Raw genomic sequence first — 20,399 nt, forward strand, 5'->3', positions numbered from 1 at the left:
TTCAGGGAGAAATTCCTCTCCGAGTACTTTCCAGACAGCATCCGGTACGCTAAGGAGGTGGAGTTCCTCCAGTTGACTCAGGGAGGGAAGACTGTCACGGAGTATGCTGAGAGGTTTAAACACCTCAGCCGTTTCTACACGTTGCCGCTTGACGAGGAGTGGAGATGCCGTAAGTTTGAGAACGGCCTCAGAGGGGACATTCGCTTGATGGTGGCACCCCTGTCCATCAAGGACTTTGCGGCTCTGGTAGAGAAGGCCAGAGTGATGGAGAAGATGAAGCGCGAGGTGGAAGGCCAGCGCCCACCGCAGTCACAGCCGCCTCAGAGGATCGGTGGACCATCTGGGTCCAGGCCTAGACAGGAGGAGCGGAGGAGACCGTACGATAGACCACATCATCAGCCTCAGGAGCCTAGGAGCTTTCCTCCGCAGCAGGGTCGAGTTCGGTGTTACTCGTGTGGAGGACCCCACCCGAGGTATGCGTGTCCACGTAGGGAGGGTTACCGTCGGTGCAACAACTGTGGCAAGGAAGGCCACTTTGGGAGAGATTGTCCCAACCTTGCTAGGGCAGCGACACGCCCTCCAGTTCAGGCACCCCAGCAGCATCAGGGGAGAGACAGAGGCAACAGGCCTCAGGCGACGGGCAGAGTCTATGCTATGACAGGAGCAGAGGCGACAGGTTCAGGTAACCTTGTTATGGGTTGTTGTGTGATTTCTGGGATGAAATGTTGTGTGTTGTATGATTCTGGAGCGACACACTCTTTTGTGTCTTATGCATGTGTGGAACGGTTGGGTCTGCCGGTGCGCGAGCTGCAGTGTGAGCTTGCGGTGTCAACTCCGGCGTCGGGTTTGATCAGGACGTCGTCCTTGTGTGCTAGGCTTCCAGTGGAGGTAGAGGGGCGCAGGTACAAGGTGAACTTAATCTGCCTACCTCTACAGGAGTTGGAGGTAATCTTGGGGATGGATTGGCTCTCCGCCAATCGCATTCTGATAGATTGCCGGGAGAAGAAGTTGTTGTTTCCCGACTCGGAGGAGCATGAGTTGGTGTCCTCCCAGGATGTTATGAGGGAGCTAAAGGACGGTGCGCAGTGCTACGTGATCTTCACACACATGGAGATGGAGAGAGGAGAGACGACGTCTGAGATACCAGTCATCCAGGACTTTGTGGATGTGTTTCCGGAGGAGGTACCAGGGTTGCCTCCCAGTAGAGAAGTGGAGTTCTCCATTGATCTAGTCCCAGGAACAGGCCCGGTCTCGATGGCCCCATATCGTATGGCTCCAGCAGAGTTGGTAGAGCTCAAGAAACAGATAGAAGACTTGATGGAGAAACAGTTCATCCGACCCAGCACTTCACCTTGGGGAGCACCAGTGTTGTTGGTGAAGAAGAAGGACGGGAGTTCACGCCTGTGTGTGGATTACAGGCAACTGAACAAGATGACTATCAAGAACAAGTACCCGCTCCCGAGGATTGATGACTTGATGGATCAGTTGCATGGGTCATCGGTGTTCTCGAAGATAGATCTGCGATCGGGTTATCATCAGATTTTGGTAAAAGCTGACGATGTGCAGAAGACAGCCTTCAGGTCGAGGTATGGCCACTATGAGTATGTGGTTATGCCGTTTGGCGTGACCAACGCCCCAGCGGTGTTCATGGACTACATGAACAGGATCTTCCGACCTTTCCTAGATAAGTTTGTCGTAGTCTTCATAGATGACATCCTTATCTATTCCAGGACTCAGGAGGAACATGCAGAACACCTGAGGTTGGTGCTTGGTGTTTTGAGAGAGAAGCAGTTGTATGCCAAGTTGTCCAAGTGTGAGTTCTGGTTGGACGAAGTTCAGTTTTTGGGGCATGTGATATCTGCTCAGGGGATTGCAGTGGACCCAGCAAAGGTCGAGGCAGTGGTAAAGTGGGAAAGTCCTAAGTCAGCCACAGAGATCAGGAGCTTTGTGGGGTTAGCAGGATACTACAGGAGGTTCATAGCGGGATTCTCCAAGATTGCAGCGCCTCTGACTTTGCTTACCCGGAAAGACCAACCCTTCACTTGGACGGATAAGTATGAGGAGAGTTTTCAGGAACTGAAGAGGAGACTGACCAGTGCACCGATACTTGTGATTCCGGATGTCGGAAAACCGTTTGAAGTCTTTTGTGACGCGTCTCATCTTGGACTGGGTTGTGTTTTAATGCAAGAAAAGAAGGCAGTGGCGTATGCTTCGCGACAGCTTAAGGTGCATGAGCGTAATTACCCCACTCACGACCTTGAGTTGGCAGCGATAGTATTTGCCTTGAAAATCTGGAGGCACTATCTTTATGGTGCTCAGTTCCGAGTGTTCAGCGATCACAAGAGCCTCAAGTACTTGTTTGATCAGAAGGAGTTGAATATGAGGCAAAGGAGGTGGATGGAATTCCTGAAGGACTACGACTTTGAACTTCTATATCACCCAGGGAAGGCAAATGTAGTGGCAGATGCTTTGAGTAGGAAGACGGTACACACAGCGCATCTCATGATAAAAGAGGCAGAGCTACTAGAGAAGTTCAGAGATATGAGGCTACAGGTGGAGTTGGGGTCCGAGTCCATCAGGTGTAGTGCCCTTACTATATCTAGTGACTTCTTGGGATCGATCAGAGAGAGACAGCTGTTGGATGCTAGTCTGAACAGAGTTAGAGAACAGCTTGGATCGGATGAGGCTAGGGACTTCGCTGTGAGTGATGATGGCATACTGAGGTTTCGAGGCAGAGTATGCATACCTGATGACGCCGAGTTGAGAAAGTTGATCCTTGAGGAGGGACACAAGAGTCGTCTTAGCTTGCATCCTGGCATGACTAAGATGTACCAGGACCTCAAGGAAACTTTCTGGTGGCAGGGGATGAAGAAGGATGTGGCACAGTTTGTATCAGCTTGTTTAACGTGTCAGAAGGCGAAGGTGGAGCATCAGCGACCCGGTGGCGTCCTACAGTCGTTAGAGGTACCAGTGTGGAAATGGGACAGCATCTCCATGGATTTCGTGACTCATCTTCCACGGACTTTCAGGGGACATGACACCATCTGGGTGATAGTGGATCGATTGACCAAGAGTGCACACTTTCTGGCAATGAACTTGAGGATGTCTATGGCCAAGTTGGGCCAGCTGTACGTCAAAGAGATTGTGAGGTTGCATGGAGTACCTTCGAGCATAGTTTCCGACAGAGACCCACGGTTCACATCCCGGTTTTGGCAAACCTTACAGGAGGCTTTGGGAACCAAGTTGACTATGAGCTCAGCTTATCACCCTCAGATCGATGGCCAGTCTGAAAGGACGATCCAGTCACTAGAGGATTTGTTGAGGACTTGCATATTGGACCATCTGGGAGCTTGGGATGAGGTGTTGCCCTTGATCGAGTTTACCTACAACAACAGTTTTCATGCGAGCATTGGCATGGCGCCATACGAGGCTCTTTATGGCAGGAGGTGTAGGACTCCTCTTTATTGGTATCAGGATGGAGAGGCAGTGTTGGTTGGACCGGAGTTGCTAGCACAGACCACCGAGAAGGTGAGGATGGTGAGAGATAGGATGTTGGCTTCGCAGAGTAGGCAGAAGGCTTATGCGGATCGCAGGAGGAGGCCATTGGAGTTTGCAGCAGGAGATCATGTGTTCTTGAGGGTGACCCGAACCACGGGCGTGGGAAGGGCTCTCCGCTCAAGGAAGCTTTCACCCAAATTCCTTGGCCCGTATCAGATCACGAGGAGGATTGGACCAGTGGCGTATGAGATAGCTTTACCCCCGCAGTTGGCGAACCTTCATCCAGTGTTCCATGTATCACAGCTGAGGAAGTACGTGTTCGATCCGGCTCACGTGTTGGAAGCTGAGGATATACAGATCAGGGAAGACCTCACAGTGGAAGTACCACCCATCGCTCTTGAGGATAGCAAGGTTGAGGAACGTCGTGGAAAGACCGTCAGTCTTGTCAAAGTCATCTGGGATCGGAGGACGGGTGACTCGACTTGGGAGTTAGAGGAGGACATGAGAAAATCACATCCACATCTGTTTACCTGGTAAGTCTTTATTTTCGAGGTCGAAAATTTTTCTTGTTGGGGAGAATGTAAGACCCTATTTCTTTTTTCAGCCCTAAGGGTTAATGGGCTGCTCCTAAGTGGGCCTAAGGGTGGCCCAGGGTATATAAGCCTTAGGTCTGCCCTAAACCTAGGGTACCCTACACTTTCAGAGACACCCTGCCCTTGTTGGGAGCTGCAGCCGTCATCCCTTCCGCTAGGGTTTTGCCCTAAGGTCCTCTTCCTTCGAGCTCGAACTCAGTTCCTATTCACGTAAGTCACTCTTCAGCCCATGCTCTTCTCTTCATGGTTTGTGTTCTCTGTATCGTTAGGGATTGGTAATAACCCGCTCTTTTCTTCTGTTCTGCCGTTCAGTTCGGCCGCTAACCGCCCTAGGGGCAGTTCTACCTTCGCTGTGCGAGTTGGAGCATTTGCTAGCTTGGATCCCAGGTACGGGAAGTTAGGGTCCTTGCTTCGAGTCCTTCTTCGAAACTTTTGTGCTTTATTGTTAATTTTATGGATGGATCTGCCGTTTGAATGCGTGAGGGTTTTGTGCATGTGTGTTTTGGACGAAAACGTGGCTGGTACAGTGATGAACAGTGGCGAACCCTGTAAATCTCGCCCAAGCGAGTCAATCTCGCCTAGGCGAGATGAAACAGGGAGATCTCTGCACGAGATCTCGCCCAGGCGACTCGCTCACCTTTTGAGCGAGTGGGCCACTCGCTCAAGCGAGAGGGATCTCGCTTAAGCGAGATCCCGTAATGCCCCCACCCACCTTTTTGTGCTCTCGCCTAGGCGAGGGGAGGCTCGCCTGAGCGAGACATCTCGCCTGAGCGAGACCCCTCAGCCTGGGCGAGATGCTGGGCGAGGTTGCGCTGTGTTTTGGACTTTCGATGCTTCCCGTGTGATCTGTTTTGATTGGGCATGATTGTGTGATGATGTATACGTATATAATGGAGTATGAGATACATGTTTAGCATGAATCATGAATTGTGGATGATTGAGTTGGTATGTGGCTTAGCATGTGAAATGAATGATGGTTTGAAATTAAATGAAACAGGGTGTTGTCATGAGATGAGACCCTAGACACATTGGGGTGGTTGTTGATCAGAGGTATGGGATTGAGAGGTGATACATATGAGGGCTTAAATTCAAGGACTGACATGGAATTGAAAACATAATTTAATATTCCCTAAATTACTGATTTATGAACGTTGGTCCGTGTCAGCGTATAATTCCTTGGGGTCTCTAGGTGGGACCTCCGGGGTTGCGCTTCAGTGGTCGGGACGTAATTCCATGGCCCCTGTTAGTGGGTGTTCATGGTGGTGCCCCATCTGTATAACTAGGTAAGGATTCAAGGTAAGGTTGCATCCTGACGCTCTGAGGAGTCAGTTAGTCTCACTTAGAGCGGACTGACTCTTGTGGTGGGAGTAGCAGGAGGCCTGAAACTCATTAAGGGCTAACCTTGTGGTGGGAGAGATTTGATTTATTGTAACAACTGGTAATACATGGCTCAGGATCGAGCAGCTCAGGTTCGAGCAGGGGTACCCACACAAGTGCAAGCATCCGCTGAATCCGACCAAGTTATACGTATCCGGATGAGTCGAGTCGAGTCGTAGTGTAATGGATGAAGAGTCATAACATGCTTGGTTGCTATGTGGATATGAAATGATGAAAATATGTTTGACTGCTTGATGCATGTTGTTAGCTCTAGCTTACCCGTTTTTGTTGTATGTTTGTGATGTATGTGGCTGTTCTTCTTGCGATGATCATCAACTTGGGTTGATGGGAGCAGATGGGCGAGTTCCTCGTGGTCAGCAAGGGAGCGGTGATCCAGTAGCTTAGCCATCTGGGCTGGAGTCGTCTTCGTGTTTATTTAGGGCCACGGCCCATGTATTCCTTTCCGTATTTCTACGCTTCATTATACGTTGTATTCGTATTCAGCTATCCTGCTTTTGTTGGCATCGTGGTGTGCCTAGTTTCGTATGGGTTGTGTTAGGGACCCCAAGTTTTACTCTGCAGTACTATTATCGCGTGACGTTTCCTTTAATTTAGATTATTAATTAAATGGGACGTTACATATCGAATATGAATGAAATAAAGAAACACTTGCTCGTAAGCTATGAAAAAAAAGATAGCTTTTGATCTTTGGTTTATTGCCCAACATAATAAATATACCATATATATGGTATATTCATAACAATGAGATAAAAAAAAATAGTGGTCAGTGAATTATAGAAGAAAAAAAACGAGTAAAAAACAACCACAACAATAATGGTCTATTAAAAAAAATAAACGAAGGCAAATTCATATAAATGCAGATAAAGAATAACCAAGACTAAATTCCATACTATTTTACCTGGTTTTTCATGAGTTTGGCACACACAATTAGGGTCCTCCTCTCTAAAAAAAAATAATCCAAAAACAATGAAAATCATAACCCAAAAACAATGAAAGTAAGGGGAGTAAGAAAACTTATAAAATAGAACAAACATAAAATAAAAACTAAATATGACTATAAATCTTTGAAAACAACTTTCTACCTGATAACATAAAACAATGGAAAAGAGTGTTTTTTAAGATTAAGAATGGAAAAGGGTGGAAAAGGTCTGAAGGGTTCTTTAGTGGCGACATGAAGATGAATTGCAAAGTGGATTTGAAAAAGCATGGATTTTTTGAATGGGGTTGTGATGGGAGAGTTAGATCTGGTAAGAGGTATGAGTACACAGGTCTGAAATGCAAAAGCATTGCTAAAGAAGGAGCAGGGAGAGCGAAAATACAAAAATGGAAACATAAAAAAATAACATAGAGAAACAAAAATAAAAAATCTTAAACCTAGGAAACACCAAAGAAGATAGAAATATTAGATGTAAAAAAAAAACAGTAACGAAAAAAGTAAGAAGAACCTAACAGAAACCAAGAAAAAAATGTTACCCCAATAGATGAAGAGCAAAGAAATAAATCTCCCTCCTTCCACAGTTTGGCATACAAAAAATATGTAATCAAGTATTCATATCTGGCACGTACTAGTGTCCGAAGGAGCTGCTATGTGTGCTTGACAAGGGATTTGAACTGGGAAGAAATGGGAAACCCATAAGGTTGAACAGCGGAAGCCCGAAGACAGTCATTCAAATTTGGGTCACCTTCCTATGCTCTAACATAATTCCCAATTCACACGTTTCTCGAGTTACCACGGACAAGGCCTTGCTCCTCTACTGCATCATCAGGGGGTACATGATAGATGTTGCTGATTTGATAACTAAAGAAATTTCAAGATTGCTTTTTCTTTAATCCAAGCAGGCGACTAAGATTGCCCATCATCAAAAGATACTGTTGACAAACAAGTCTCTCTAGATAAACACTCTTTGTATTCAGATTTGTTGTGTCTTGAAATGAAGCACTACATGGTCCTTTTATAGGCCTTTGGACATTACCCTTCAACTACATTCATTAAATATAACTACTACCTAACTCACAATTAATACAACAACTTCTAACTACCCACCTTCCAACTACCAACTACACACCTTCCAACTACCAACTACCCACATTTAAGTTTACCTAACAAAATCCCCCCATAAACTTAAATGCTCTTCTTGTCCTTCATTCCAAGTATCATCTTGTTGTTCTCAAACAGAGAGGATGACAGCGGCTTTGTAAACATATCTGCAGCTTGTGCACGACTTTCAACGTGCTCCAACTCTACATTTCCTTCTTTCACTTGTTCTCGGATGAAGTGAAATCGAACATCAATGTGCTTACTTCTCTCATGATTGACCGGGTTCTTTGCCAATTCAATGGCCGACTTGTTATCAACTCGGATCACAGTCCCCTTTTCTTGCTTCAATTCCAGTTTACTTAGAAGGTTTCTAAGCCAAACTGCATGGCAGACACTCCAGGATGCTGCAACGTACTCTGCTTCACATGTTGACAGTGTTACAATGGGCTGTTTCTTTGAAAGCCAGGTGAACGCTGTGCTCCCCATGAAGAATACATATCCAGACGTGCTTTTCCGGTCATCAACATCTCCACACCAATCACTGTCTGAGTAGCCAACTAGTCGGTAATCATCCGTCCTAGTATACATCAGACCAAGTGACACAGTTCCTCTCACATACCTTAAAATTCTCTTTAGGGCCTTCCAATGAGTATGCCTTGGTTCTTCCATATACCGACTTGCTATTCCAACACTCAGCATTAAATCTGGTCTGGTATTTGTAAGATACCTGAGACTTCCAATCAGACTTCGGTATTTGCTCGCATCAACTCGGTCTCCATCTGTATACTTAGAAAGTTTTGTGCCAGGTTCCATAGGGGTGGAAACCGGGTTGCAACTTGTCATCTTGAACTTCTTTAAGACCTCCTCAGCATACCTTTCCTGCGACACAAAGATACCGTCCTTCCTTTGAATGACTTCCAAACCAAGGAAATACTTCATAAGACCTAAGTCGGTCATCTCGAACTCCTTCTTCATCACTTCCTTAAATGCTTCAATTAGCTCAGCATTATTCCCTGTGAAGATAAGATCATCAACATAGAGGGCAATGAACATCACATCTTCTCCTTTCTTCTTTATGTAGAGAGCATGTTCATAAGGGCACTGCTCATACCCATTCTTCTTGAAGTAAGTGTCGATTCTTTCATTCCATGCTCGTGGAGCTTGCTTCAGGCCATAAAGTGCCTTCTTCAATCTCAGGACTTTCTTCTCTTCGCCTCTTCGCATGTATCCAAGTGGCTGTTCAACATATACTTCCTCTTCCAAGACTCCGTTCAGAAATGCTGACTTCACATCCATCTGCAAGATTGTCCATCTGTGTTGAGCTGCTAAGGAAATCAACAATCTGATTGTTTCCATCCTCGTCACTGGAGCGAATACTTCGTCATAGTCTATTCCTTCCTTCTGCTTGTACCCCTTCACTACGAGTCGAGCTTTGTATCGCTCAACTTCTCCTTCAGCGTTTGTTTTCTTCTTGTACACCCACTTTACGCCAATAGGTCGAGCTCCTTTGGGCAAATCGGTTAGCTCCCACGTGTTGTTGCATTCGATTGCTCCGATCTCTTCATTCATTGCAATTTGCCACTTCTCCTCCTGCACGGCCTCTTCAAAGTTCAAGTCTTCCGAATCTGCCAAGAAACATACAACATGTACTTCGTCAGTCGAGTTGTATATGTCTTGCAAGCTTCGTGCTCTAGGCTGTAGAGGTTCATCTTCTTCATCAGAAGTCTCATGATCTCTCACAGCTGGTGGTGTATCTACTTCCAAGCTTCTAGACTCCTTCTCCGAGTTGTTCCACTTCCACTCGCTCTCTTCATCAACTTGAACATCTCGGCTCATAATCACCTTCTTTGTTATTGGGTTGAACAACCTATACGCTTTGGTTTTTTCATCGTACCCAATAAACACGTACTTCTTGCTCCGATCTTCAAGTTTGGTCCTTTGTTGAGCAGGAACATGACCATAAGCAATGCTACCAAACACTTTGAGGTGAGACACACTCGGCTTTCTTCCGCTCCAGACTTCTTGCGGTGTTTTCTCGTTCAGCTTAGCATGTGGACATCTATTTTGCACATAGATGGCACATTGCACTGCTTCTGCCCAGAACTCCTTAGGCACGTTCTTGCTTTTCAACATTGTACGAAGCATGTCAAGTATGGTTCGATTTTTCCTCTCAGCTACTCCATTCTGTTGGGGTGAGTATGGTGCTGTCAGAAATCTCCTTATTCCTTGCTCCTCGCAATACTTCATGAGCTCAGATGAAATGAACTCGCCTCCTCGATCAGACCTAACAGATTTGATAGGCATACCGGTCTCCTTTTCAACTATTGCCTTGAACCTTTTAAACACTTGGAACACCTCGGATTTCTCCTTCAAAAAATACACCCATGTTTTTCTTGAAAAATCATCTATGAAAGAAATGAAATACCTTTTCTCACTGAAAGATTCAGGGGTAATTGGTCCAGAAATGTCTGTGTGAATTAATTCGAGTTGTTCCTTTGCCCGGTACTCGGCAGTCCTCGGAAATGAGGTCCTTGGATGCTTCCCGAGTACGCACTCTTCACAAAATTTCTTTTCAAACTCCACCGTCGGGAGGCCTCGCACCATCTCCTTTTTCACCAACTCGGCTAGTCCACCAAAATGCAAGTGGCCAAACCGGAAGTGCCACATCATAGCTTCATCCTTCATGTCAAGTTTCAAGCACCTTTCTTGGACTATTTTTAGGTCCAGCTTGTACATCCTGTTCTTCTTCATCTCTACTCGAGCAATCAATCGATCTGACTTATCTTTCAAGTCTAGTACTCGGTCTTTCATCAGAACCGAGTAGCCTTTCTCCATCAGCTGGCCCATGCTCAATATGTTGCTCTTGAGATCGGGTACATAGTACACATCTCTGATTTCTCCAACTCGGTTGTTCTTCTGCAGGTACCAGATTGTACCCCGGCCTTTTACTGCCACCTTTGATGCATCTCCAAATGATACGTGTCCAGCGTCAACTTTGGTGAGCTCCTTAAAAAGATTCTCATCCCCACACATGTGGTTGCTTGCTCCTGTATCAAGGTACCAAACTGAGTTGTCAGAACAACTCGGACTTAGCTCGGCACCTGATCTCCTGGACATCATCAATATTCCTTCTTCCTCAGCATCCTCAGAAAGGAAGTTCGTTTCCTTCTTGCTTTCAGATCGACAGTCCTTCGCGAAATGTCCAACCTTCCCACAATTGTAACATTTGACTCCTGAGTAGCAGTCTTTAGCGAAATGACCGTACTTACCACATTTGAAGCACTCAACTCTTGAGTTGTTCGAATGACCTCCTCGGCCTCTACCACCACGACCTCCACCTTGTCCTCGTCCACGCCAATTTTGTTGGCCGACCTGTTCTTGACCTCTTTCATATCCTCCTCTGCCTCTACCACCTCGGCCTCGAGTGTTCTGAGTATAAGGAACCTTCTTCTCCCTAATGGTTGCCTTTGCTTGGAGTGCTTGATCAAGGGACTCCTCCTTCTTCTTCCTTCTCCGCTGCTCATGCGCTTCAAGCGACCCAGCAAGCTCTTCCACCGAGAGCGCTGTCAAGTCCTTTGATTCCTCTATTGCGCAAACTATATTCTCGAAGTCATCGGTTAACGACCTCAAGATTTTCTCCACCACTCGGCAAGCGGGCAGCGTCTCTCCATTTCTACCGAGCTGATTCGCTACGGTCTCAACTCGGGAGACGTACTCGGCAACCCCTTCATCTTCCTTCATCCTCATCCTTTCAAGCTCGCCTCTAAGAGTTTGAAGCCGAACTTGCTTCACACGGTTATCCCCTTTGTATGCCTTTTCCAGAATATCCCACGCTTCTTTTGAAGAAGTAGCATTTGCTATCTTCTCAAAGCCGGACTCATCAACAGCTCGGTACAGCACGTACAAAGCCGTTTTGTCTTTTGCTCGTGTTGTTTTTAACGTAGCAATCTGGGCTATCGTCATTTCTCCAACATCCTCTGGTTCTTGGTGCCCATTTTCGACCACCTCCCATACTTCTTGGGAACCAAGGAGAGCCTTCATCTGCAGGCTCCAGTTATCATAGCTGACGCCTTTTGATAACTTCGGCAGGGGCATGCTGTTAGCTAAGTTGGCCATCTCGATCAAACTCTCTAACTCACTCAAACACTCAGGCTCTCAAGCTCTGATACCAAATTTGTTGACAAACAAGTCTCTCTAGATAAACACTCTTTGTATTCAGATTTGTTGTGTCTTGAAATGAAGCACTACATGGTCCTTTTATAGGCCTTTGGACATTACCCTTCAACTACATTCATTAAATATAACTACTACCTAACTCACAATTAATACAACAACTTCTAACTACCCACCTTCCAACTACCAACTACACACCTTCCAACTACCAACTACCCACATTTAAGTTTACCTAACAGATACATCCAAGAAAATTGCACAAATCCTTTGGATGTTATGTATGGATCAGCGACCTGAACCCAAGGAAGAGCCAGAACACAGGATGAATATCACAAGCATAGGAAGAAACAATGAAAGTTGTGATGGTCAAGCTGGAACACACTCAACAACAGATCACAACTACATTCAGAGCCTTCACAGCTTTACACACTACCATACATGATTTCACGTTGCAGCAACAACAAAACCTCCACTACTTCTGCATCACTCCACAACAATTTCAACAATTTGCGGCTTGTCCTGGTGAAAATCCTTTCTTCCCGAGAGAAAGTGAGACAACACCAAAAGGAAATGCACCAGTAGAGCAGCCAACAAGAAATGAAGAAGCACCACATGTTGTCGTTGAGCCGCAACAAGCTAGAACAAAACCTAAGCAAGAGGGAATGAATAAGGAAGAGGAAGAGGATGCTGATGAGGAGTCTCCATTTGAACCAGAACCAGAAGATTTCTTTGATGAACACCCATTACAGGGGGCAATTGGAAAAACAAATTTGGCTTTAAACTTACTGCATTTAGGATGTATATATTAGTAGTAGCTTAGCTTTCATTAGATTTTGCTTTTGTTTGATATGTTGCATGCATCATAAACATCTGATTTGTTTGCACCCGAAGCACTGCATAATCTGTTTGAATCCCATGCATTGCAAGCATTGTTTTGTTCACACCCTAAGCACCTCGTTTATACACTATAACACCCAGACGTATATTACTTAATAAAAGAATTTATAATTGAAAATAAGTTCAATCGTCTGATTTTATTTCCAAAACGGACAAATTTTAAAATCATTAAATGCGCCTAAAGCCAAAATCCATAATTCATCATTAAATTATTACAAGTTCCTACGTCCCAAAATCAACTTAAAGGAATTACAAAGTTTATTCCAAAACATAGTTTCTTTACTAAAGCCCAAGCACTAGTCCTCGCTTTGTCTCTCTGCCTCGCTATCAACACCTGGATTATCATTTGCTTCTGTGTGATAAGTCACATTATCATCGCCAAACAAAAACATCAAGGGTGACCTCAAAACATAATAAAATTATCACAAAATCTCACCTCAAAGAAATAACTTTACTAGACAAGACTCACATACTTAAAGACCTTATAACACAAGGTAATTATGCTTCCATAATCTCATAACCTATATAAGACCAGCACATCAATCAAATAGTATACATAGTCAACCATGGCCTTAAGGATATCATATGCTTCCACGAACATGCCCGCTCGTGGTCCAACTCTAGGAACCTCCCTACTCGTAGTCCAACACACGTGAACACCACCTGTTATGAACCTCCTTGCTCATAATAGCTTCAAGTGTGAGCACAAAACATATGAACCTCCTTACTCGTATCCTCACACAACATTACATCCAATACGAACCTCTCTATCTATATCACACGTTTCTAACTCTATTACGAACCTCCCTGCTTGTAATCCATGCAAGCATATCCCAGACCAAGAGTCATCACCATGAAGCATGCAAAACTCAACACAAACATGCACTGCCACTACATTATCCTCTGACGCAGCCTAAGCGCCGCCAGGCGAAGTTGCATTGCAGATCGCTTGGCAATCCCAATACGCCGCCAGGCACCATACGCCTTAGGGCCTCCCTGGTCCTCCCTATCGCCTAGCGGCTTCCCTTTTGCCGCCAAGCGCTATACCAGTAAAAAGAAATTATAGGTTTTTGCACCCCAAAAAAAAGTTCTAATAATCCTAACACTCAAGACACATAGTTCCAGAATCCAAAGTACATATATATGTGTGTTCAATGACTCAAAACTGCACTATCACACTCTCATGCATCAATCACATATATACATTCTCTATGGCTCACAAATTCATTCATTCCAACACTTAATTTAGCATTAAGGATAAACCATGCTCATAATAGAATTCATAAGACTTTGGTACAAATTCTTATATTTCACTACGACTCAATTATATATGTATCTATACACCAATCATAATTAAGCAGTCATGCATTCACAATTTGAAATCATGGCATCACTTGAGTTTGACCAAGAATATTGATTGCTTATACGAATCAAAAAGACACCAACATCAATCTAACTCCAAACAGCAATAACCACATTTTAAAAGTCAACCCAATTATTAAAAGAATCTCAAACTAAAAATAATAAGGGTTAAGTATGTTTTTAGTCCCTCAACTTTGGTCAAAAATTGAAATTCATCCTTGGTCGAAACTTTGATAAATTTTGGTCCCTAAACTTTAAAAATGAATGAATATAGTCCTTTTAACCAAATTACATTGACTTTTTCCAACATGTGGAATGTGTTTCATGTTAATATTGGAGTTGTTTATGCCGTTTGATACATTCTCAGCTCAATATTTACTGAGAAATGCGTTCTAAACCTAAAAAAAAAATTAATAAATTTGGGTTAAAATGACTATATTCATTCATTTTTAAAGTTTAGGGACTAAAATTTATCAAAGTTTCGACCAGGGACGAATTCCAATTTTGGGTCAAAGTTCAGGGACGAAAAACATAATTAACTCAAATAATAAACATGTCAAATTATTTTGTCGTTGCCCTAAAAAAACCACACTACCAATGCTCCTCATAATTCATTTTTGCCGCTACTGTAACGCATGATAATAACATGCTCCCACTGTTAAAAAAAATTGAATGTTATTATTTCATCTAATAAAAGAAAACGACTCTTTATATATATATATATATATATATATATATATATATATATATATATATATATATATATATATATATATATATATATATATATATACACGAAATCATTCCTTATGACTGCAACGCATGAAAACACCATTTTAACATCACCAATTAGAGTTACTGCCATTTTAAAAAAATTAATCCTAAAAAATAATTTCAACCATTCGTTTAGGTTAAAAAAACAACCAAAGACATAACATTACCATTATAATAAGCCTAGAATCATAATCCATATATAAAATAGTTCAATCCATGACCATCATCTACTTTTGATTATTCCCATCGTGTTGCCTATAAGATAAAAATAAATTGTCACCAACGTAACTTATATTTCATACCGCGTAAAAAAAATCATTTATCATATTTAATATGTAACCCACATATTATAATATTTTTTTGTTTAATTATATTTTGGTCTCCATTTTCGTAACAAAATATCGATTTGATCCCTCTATTTTTTTTATCTCAATTTGGTCCATATTTTGGGAAATTTGATGCAATCAAGTCATTTCCATTAGTGGTGCAGTAACAATGTTAAAGAATGTACCACGTGTCAGTTCCTGAATTTTTTGAATTTTTTATTTCTTATTTTAAAAAAAAATTAAAAATGTGTCATGTGTCATATTGACGTCATGCCACGAGGTAGAGATAGTGTGATGTGGTAGTGATAGTGCCACATGTCACTATTATGCTAGGTGTCATTTCCACATTCTCAATTTGGTCCCTGTATTTTAATTTTTATCTCAATTTAGTCTCAATTTTTGTAAAAATGGAGCGATTTTTTCCCTCTTCAAATTGAAACCAGATTTCGTTTATATATAAATGTACACAAATATTTCTATCAAAATTGATATTTCAAGTAAATATTTTTAATAAAATTAAGTTTATTTAAATTTATATTTTACATTAAACTTTATTTAAAATTGTTTGAAACTTGGTAATAGAAACAAATTCATAAATTATTTTGATATTTTATTACATTATACTTTAATATTGTTTTTTTATTTGAATTTATTTTTCAAATAATTGTATATTTTTAAAACGTGTAAAATTAAGTAATCTCTATGTAAATGTTTGAGTTGGTATAAAAATAACGATTATAAAAATTTTAAAAATAATTTTAACTAGTTCATGTAACAATAAAAAACAAATAAATTTAAAATTTGATAACAATTTTAAGTAAAGTTAAATATGAAACACAAATTTAAATAAGCTTAGTTATGTTAAAAATATATAATAAAATATCAATTTGAATAAAAATATCAAATTTAATAAAAATATTTGTATAACATTTATATAAAAATTAATTTTTGTTTCAATTTGGAGAGGGACAAAATTGCACAATTTTTACAAAAATTGGAACTAAATTGAGACAAAAATTAAAATACAGAAACCAAATTAAAAGTGAAGAAATGACACCTGGTATAATACTAACATGTGGCATTGTCATTGCCACATCATTCTATCACTTCCACGTGGCATGATGGCAGCTTGACACGTCACAAATTTTTATTTAAAAAAATAAAAAAATAAAAGAAAAATTTCAAAAAATTCAGGAACTAACACGTGGCACCCCTTTAATGTTGTTACTATACTACTAACGGAAAGGACTTGATTGCATCAAATTTCCCAAAATAGGTACCAAATTGAGATAAGAAAAAATAGAAGGACTAAATCAATATTTTGCTATGAAAATGGAGATCAAGACATAATTAAACCGTTTTTTTACTCTAACTCGTACCAACATTTTAATTGAATATTATATAAATCGTCATCAACTGTAAGCTATATAATATTATAATATTATTATAAAGCCAACAACATACCCATAAATTCTAACAAAATCTTGAACTACCATTTCATATAATCACGGCAAAACCAAAATAACCTAATCCCACCTCTAATTCACGATTATGAAAACACATCCACAAATGCCAAATTAGTTAGACTAAAAGTCTTACATTGTCGATTACTTGTGCTGATAAAACAAAATATCATGTTGAAATCTTTCAACCCCTTCAAACCTTCCACTAACTTTATAAGATAAATAACTCCTATCAGCAAATAAAAAAAAATATGTACATTGTGTAACACCAATACACAAACGTGTCACCTCAATCTAACTTTGCCATTGACAACACTTAAACCAAAAAATTTCCTTTCATAAGAAAATGTAATGAAACTCCAACCCCACCAATATCTTCTGTTAAAAAACTACAAAGGCACCATGCTAAAAGCTAACTTCTGCCTCACCAAATACAACATAAAATTATACAACTTCATATTATTAGTTAAACTCAATAAACACGACAACTACTTAAAATAATTTCACAATAACATACCCATGTATATATATTATATATCGATAACAAGGAAATAGAGACGCAATCAAAGAAACATCAACCCACATTTGGTAAAATATTTTTAGCTTTGTCCCACTTGAACTCGCACATAAAATAAAAACATCATCGATCAAAACATAAATTTTCCCCAAGATATCTCCAAACAAGAAAGAATTTACATAAAAAGTTAACTTCCCTTACCTGAATTTTCCGCTCCAAAAGTGCTTCCAAGGTTCCTTTTTGCATGACTTGGATTCAACTTTGCTTCTATCACTCAACCAGCCATTTATCCCCTCCTTAGATTATCACATCCCTCTGATTATCAAGCATATTATAAGATCTCATCTCACGTCTATGTATACATGCAAAAGAAAACAAATAATTAAAATATCACACAAATGGCATACACAAGATTCGAACCAAAGACCTCTCCACACCACCCAACATGCTCAAGTAGTTAAGCTACCATTGAACCTTTGCTATGACTTGACAATTAATTCTCTTATAGGTACTTCCAATCCATAATTATTGCTAATTAAATATTTATTATTTATTAAAATTTCTGGAGTCTTACACACATCCCGCAATCATCTTCCATTCATTAGTTTTTCGGTCATAAAGTAACATTCGCGAATTCGATGACATTTATTTGTATTTTATGTTATTAATTTTTTTGAAGTAAAGAAATGTTACCCTCCCAAAATTTGTTGACATATTTCCCACCCAAATATTCATGAAACTCCCTCTCCATGGTCCAAATATCTACAAAACACATTAACACACAGTACTCGACACAGAATCACCATTCACAAATCATTATATTTGCCATGTCCCTTGCTCAACCACCAGATTTACCATAGACCACCAAGCATTAGGCCACTTCACAAACCGAACCAAGCTCTTCCACGAACCAGAACTAGGTGTAAGACCCAAGGAATTTAAATAATTATTTAATAAAGGCGGGTAGTGGGAGCCTTTATGGCATTAAATGCTAACTTTCATTATGTGGAAAAGTACTAGCTCAAGTGGTTGAGAGTACTTAATTGTCTTGAGAAGACTTGAGTTTGAGCCCTATGTATGCCAATTGTGTGATTGTTTTGATTTTATTATTTTTATGATATGTTTGAGCATGATAAGAGATTTTAAATTTCTAGATTTATAAAGATTAGCATGAAACATAAATTGGTTGAATTGGTTGTGTATTGGCTTAGTAATTGCTTGGTAGTGAGTTCAAACCTTGATCTATGCAAAATAACTATTTTCTTTTTTTGCTAAAATCATTTTTGGCATGGATGAGAAAGGTTAGGAACCCTAGCCGTCTTGAGGAGTAGATGGAGAGGCTAAAGAACCACTTAGTAATGGAAATTGAAGTGCCATGAAGACACTTTTAATTAGATTTTCATTTTTTAACTAAAAGTGATTAAATTGGGTTAGTAAGTGAGGGAAGAGAGTAATTACGAGAGTGAAACACTACTAAATTTCGTGTATATTGGGGGAGGAGTATTCCAAGCATCCATTGGTGTGAGAGAGAGAGAGAGGGTAAAGAGCATAATTTTGTGTGATCAAGAGAAGACCTTGTGGATAAAAAAGCTAGCTAAAGTTTTGGCAATTGGAGCACGAAATACCAGGTTAGGGGAGTTCCTATTTGGTGTTTTAATTTTAATTGTATGTATTCGTGAATTTGGGATTTGGGATTTGCAATTGGAGCATGAAATACCAAGAATGCATTTCCCATTTCATTCGAGTTTCGTTCGGGTTTCTAGAATTTTCCAGAAATCGCTTAGTGGTCATGCGCGACCTGCTATGCGACACAAGCTCAAGACCTAGTTTTCTGGGTTTTCTTCATGAACCGCCTAACGGTAGAGGATGATCCGCCAAGCGACGCGAACGCGAGTGCCCAATTTTTAGTTGCCTTGGATTTTTGTGGTATTCGTGATGTTGCAATGATGTTCTTTATGTGTGAGTGTGAATTTTGATTGGTATAATTAACTGCAGGTAATATTGTTATGTTGAATGAATGAATCTTGATATAATCTAAGGGTTAGGGTTCACTATGGGTTTTGGAGATGAACAAGCACAATTTTCATATTCTTAATATTATGATGTTATGAAATTGATCTCCAATTGAACACGCATGGACTTAAAAAGGCGATTTAACACTCAAAAACATGATAAAACAAGTGACTGATTTGATAAGAGTGAATTAACATTCATGCAGGTGCAGAACAAATTTGGAAATTCCAAAAATGGCATGTACTACCTAGCGGTACAAGAACTACCACCAGGCAACTCACCAAGGCAGTGAGCATTGTGTGTTAAATTTGAGTTGCATGATCTTAGTTAGATGTTTGGGAAATTTTGTATGAAATAATGGCTAAAGTAAGATTAGGTGTGGAAATGAAACATGTGCATGGAAGGTAATTATTAATAGGTATAATTATATGCTAGTGGGGATAAAGTATGTATGAAATGAGGTTTGATGTGCCTGTGATGTTGCCTAGTGTTTGTATTGCTAATTGTTATGATATGTAAATGGTGATGTTGACAATGGTAAAGCATATTTGGGCTAAAATTAGTAAAATATTTGTCAAGTGGAATAAAAAAGGGTAAGGTTTGGGGTTATTTTGACAATGGTACAATAACATGATTTGGGTGAGTATGGAATGTATGTGCAAGTTGTGTATGTCTTAGCAATGCTCACAACATTCTATTCTTGGACAAATAAATGGTGTAATGAATTCATAATGCATGTGAATGTGCAGACTGTATATCAGTTGCTATATTAGGATTGAATAAGCATTTTGGGAGATGATTGTTTTACTGTAGAGTGATGGGTTCATTAGAACCAGTCTCAAATTGTCAAAAACTAGTAGCATTGCACTACTGGTATGGCGCCTGACAACACGAGACGGGTGCCAGGCGATAGATAACCAAAACAGTGGTAGGAGCCACTAGATTCGCATGGCGCCTGACGGCATGGTAAGATTCGCCGACGGAGTTCATTAACAAATGTACTGGAAAGGCGTGTCGCCTGGCGACACAGGGAGACCGCCAGGCGGTCTGGAACCAAGTTCTGCCTAGTGACGTGAGAGGTGCGCCAGGCGGTTTTGGGTGCAGAGTTGGATCGTGAGGAAGATTTCTACACAGCTTTGGATGGAGGCCATGATGCGAAGCTTTGTTGAGGGCCCAGTTACGAGTGTAACTTGTATTGGGGTAACACGTGGCCACTCGAGGTTGTAGCCTGGTGGTTTTGGAAGTCCAGTGGAGTGTGCGAGATCGTGGCTCGTACGGTAGGGTTTCGGAAGATTGCCCTCTTCAGCGAAACTAATTGAGTTTGGTAGTCTAGGGACAAATACGGAC

The sequence above is a fragment of the Vigna unguiculata genome, chromosome 10 (assembly GCF_004118075.2).
Source record: "Vigna unguiculata cultivar IT97K-499-35 chromosome 10, ASM411807v1, whole genome shotgun sequence".
Taxonomy (NCBI): domain Eukaryota; kingdom Viridiplantae; phylum Streptophyta; class Magnoliopsida; order Fabales; family Fabaceae; genus Vigna; species Vigna unguiculata.